A 4,604-nucleotide genomic window follows, 5' to 3' on the forward strand; every position below is an offset into this window, starting at 1 on the left:
TTTTCACTGAGAGGATGGGATGTAGCCATTGACAACGGTGATGCCCTACATACAGCTTGCCATGGAAAGGAGTAAGAAGGATTGAGTTGAAGCAGTGGGAGAGCAGGCGTCCTTGAGCCATACAGTATCTTCATTCGCTTATCTGAAATTCCCACCAATGAGGCTGCATGAGTACTCTATCCCTTTTATTATATATTTTCTTATTTCTATTTTCAAAAACCCATAAACCAATTTAATCTGCCTAACTGAGATTTACAAGGTGACCATAGCTTGCTTCATACCAACAATCTCTGTGGGATCGACCCTTACTCACGTAAGGTTTATTACTTGGACGACCCAGTACACTTGCTGGTTAGTTGAACGGAGTTGTGTCCACTCGTGCCAATTTCAAATTCCATAATTTTACAATTACGTGCAACTACAGCACCAAGTTGATGAATGCAACTCAAAGAATAGTGACCACAATTTCGTCCACCAAGTTACGACGGAGCCGTTAATGATCATGGCTGAGTATAATTGCATATATGCTTATTGAATGAAATGTGAATGTTGCACTTCCAATATCTGAGATACGAGTTTCCCTGGATGAAAGGTGTGGCTAGCCACCACGTGCTCCAGGTAGAGACTCGATACTCTGCTGATCCTATGTCGTAAGTGTGGCCGAACATTGTGAAAGTTCCTGATGAGCTCGCCCCCGTGGATAAACACCAGTGTGGGTGTTGTATGATTATGATTAAGATCATGATGATGATCGAGAATAACTCAAGTTAGAGGTGCTCGACAGAGTGACAGTCCAATGGTAAGCTACCAGGACTTGTCGGGTTGGCTATATAATTGACAGATAATATCATCAGCCATTAGGACAGGCATACATCATATGCATATTATGTGAATTGTTTGAGATTGCCTAATTGACTACATATTACTTGCTAATTGTCTAAATGCCATATCTGTTTCCTATCTGTATATCTCTTGTTTGATATAACTGTGTTTGCCATATTATACTCCTATTGGTGGTTGGGAGGTCTGAAGGAATTGAAAAGGAAAGTATTAGTTAGATTGAAAGTCTTTAGTTAGTTGTCAATTATGGTTTAGCCTGTTTATATGCTTTGATTTATCTGTTGGAAGTTCTAGGATTTGTCTTTGGCTTTTCCAGGACATTACATGTTAGATATGTGGGCACTGTTACCATACTGAGAACCTCCAGTTCTTACCCATGCGGGTTTTGTGGTTTTTAGATGCAGGACGTAAGGCTTCTCGCTGAAGCATGTTGGAGACTTATGGATTAGCGAAGATCCTTGGTTCTCGGGACTCTATTTTGGTTTACATGTTTTGCTTAGATACTTTTATCTCCACTAATAATACAAACTATTTTGACTCCTCTTAGAGGTGGTTTTGGAGAATAAGTTTTCTGTATTTTTGTCCTTTTGGGTTTCTTCTGGGTTTCTTGCTTTATATATTTATGTATATATTGCTATGCTCGGACCGGTTATCTTCGCAACCAGATTTTGAATTTTGATATACCTGTTTTTGGCACTCCTTTGTATATATATAATCTCGCGTTAGTTTATCCTTTATTTGTTACATTTTCGATCGGAGTGTTGTGCTTTCAACTTACGATTTTGTTTTATCCCTTTCTCTTCAAAGGCTCCTAGTTATAATCATTTTTAACACTGTTATACGTACTAAATTTTTTTATTTTAGAGGTCGTAATACCTTGCCATCTTTGAACTATGACTTAAGCATAAGACTCTGTATGGCAGGGTGTTACATTATAGTATCAGAATAGTTTGTTCTTATAGAGCCTGAGGGACGCACTAACTATGCTTCTGTGCAGTCTCTGTATGTGTGTTATTTGCTATTAGTATATCTACTTGATATAACTGGCATAAACGTTCGTGAGCATGCATTTGGGACTTTGAAGTACTAAACTTTCGATATTAAGACTGATCAACTTAATATCGATTGTTTGGTGTGTATAGGAACCAGATGGCATCTCGTGGACGTGGTAGAGGCCATGGGAGAGGTCGTACTAATCCTCAGGGGCCGGGAGCCAACCCAAATAACCTGGTAGACTTTATGACGGCATTGGAGAATATTGCTGCTGCTATGCTGGCCACTGCTGAGGCTCTTGGGCAACAGATGAACAACCATGGCAATGATAGAGGTGGAGCTCAAGGCCCAATGACATTGGCAACCTTCTTGAAGGTTAATCCACCTAAGTTCAAGGGGACTACTAGCCCGACTGAAGCCGATACATGGTTTCAGGCTATGGAGCGAGCACTGCAAGCGCAGGTGGTACCTGAAGGGCAGTGTGTTGAGTTTTCTACTTATTTGCTCACTAGGGAAGCATCGCATTGGTGGCAAGGAGTCCGACGTCTCCTACAGAAGGGTGAAGACTATATCACCTGAGATGCCTTCCGAGAGAAGTTCTATAAGAAGTACTTTCCAACTTCTACCAGGACAGCCAAGGAACTTGAGTTGCTGTAGCTGAAGCAGGGTACTATGTCCGTATCTGAGTATACTGATAAGTTTGAGGAGCTGTTCAGGTTTTCCCACATGTGTCAGGGGACTCCGGGAGACTATGAGGAATGGAAGTGCATTAAGTATGAAGGAGAACTCCGGAGCGATATCTTCAGCTCAATGGGACCAATGGAGATTAGGACTTTCTCAGAGTTGGTGAACAAGAGAAGGGTTGCTGAAGAGTGTGTGAAGAAGGCGGCTGAAGAGAGAGGAAGTCATAAGGGATCATTCCCACAGAACCGAGGGAAGAATTTTGCACCTAGATGTCTGCCTTTCAAGCGAGGAGGCTCTTTCAAGAGGCCCAACAACAATAACTCCCAAAGGAAAAGGTTTGGGAAGCAGCCTCAGAATGGGCAAGCTTGTGCTAGGTGCGAAAGTCACCATCTGGGAGCCCCGTGCAAGGCCAGATGGGACTTGTGCTATTCTTGTGGTAAGGCGGGGCATAAAGCCACAAATTGTCTGGAGAAACAGAAACAAGGTGCAGGGAAAGCACAGCAGACTGGTCACGTGTTCACCACCTCAGCTATAGGTGCTGAGGGATCCGAGACACTTATCCGAGGTAACTGTGAAACGACTGGTCAAACTTTAAATGCTTTATTTGATTCAGGAGCAAAATATTCATCCATTGCATTTGAAAAAGCTAGTGAGTTAGGCTTGAAGATTGTAGTGTTAGGCTATGACCTAAAGGTGTATAATGCCACCCATGAAGCCATGATAACTAGGCTAGGATGCCCGCAAGTTAGGATCAAGCAACGTGACTTTGTCCATGATTTAATTTTCTTGCTGATGATCGGTCTTGATCTTATATTGCGATTGGACTGGTTAGCTGAGAACCATATCTTACTTGACTGTTCTGCAAAATCGGTGTACTTTATGCCAGAAGATACAGAAGGACCGGTTGTATTGAATAGTTATTACTTGAATTCGATGATGGTGAATTGTTCGGGAACCGAATGTTAGGGTATCTTGTTGTTAACCGTGGGTGTTTCGGGTGATGATCAAAGATTGGAATAAATTTCGGTTGTGTGTGAGTTTTCGAAGGTATTTCCCGATGATATTAATGAATTTTCACCTAATCGAGAGGTTGAGTTTGCTATTGAGTTGGTGCCTACGGCTAGACCAATCTCAAGTGCTCCTTAGAGGATGTCACCGCTAGAAATGGCCGAGCTAAAGTCTCAGTTAGAGTATCTGTTGGGTAAGAAATTTATCCGACCAAGTGTTTCCCCATGGGGCGCGACAATGCTACTGGTAAAGAAGAAAGACGGGAGTATGCAGTTCTGTGTGGATTACAGGCAGCTGAACAAGGTCACAATAAAGAATAAGTACCCACTATCAAGGATTGATGATCTCATGGATCAGTTACAAGGAGCTGGGATTTTCTCCAAGATCGATTTGTGATCCGATTATAACCAGATAACGGTGAGGGGTGAATATATCCCTAAGACCGCTTTTGACGAGCGGATAATTTATACGCTTTTTGGCATTGTTTTCAGATAGTTTTTAGTGAGTTTGAACTACTTTTAGGGATGTTTTCATTAGTTTTTATGTTAAATTCACATTTCTGGACTTTACTATGAGTTTGTGAGTTTTTCTATGATTTCAGGTAAACTCTGGCTGAAATTGAGGGACTTGAGCAAAACTCTGAAGAAGGCTGACAAAAGGACTGCTGATGCTGTTGGAATCTGACCTCCCTGCACTCGAAATGGATTTTCTGGAACTGCAGAACTCCAATTGGCGCGCTCTCAACGGCGTTGGAAAGTAGACATCCAGGGCTTTCCAGCAATATATAATAGTCCATACTTTATTCGAAGATTGACGACGTAACTTGGCATTGAACGCCAAGTTCATGCTGCTGTCTCGAGTTAAACGCCAGAAAAACGTCACGATCCGGAGTTGAACGCCCAAAACACGTCATAACTCGGAGTTCAACTCCAAGAGAAGCCTCAGCTCGTGGATTAATCAAGCTCAGCCCAAACATACACCAAGTGGGCCCCGGAAGTGGATTATTGCATCAATTACTTACTCATGTAAACCCTAGGAGCTAGTTTATTATAAATAGAACATTTATCTATTGTATTAGA

The sequence above is a fragment of the Arachis duranensis genome, chromosome 9 (genome assembly GCF_000817695.3).
Source record: "Arachis duranensis cultivar V14167 chromosome 9, aradu.V14167.gnm2.J7QH, whole genome shotgun sequence".
Taxonomy (NCBI): domain Eukaryota; kingdom Viridiplantae; phylum Streptophyta; class Magnoliopsida; order Fabales; family Fabaceae; genus Arachis; species Arachis duranensis.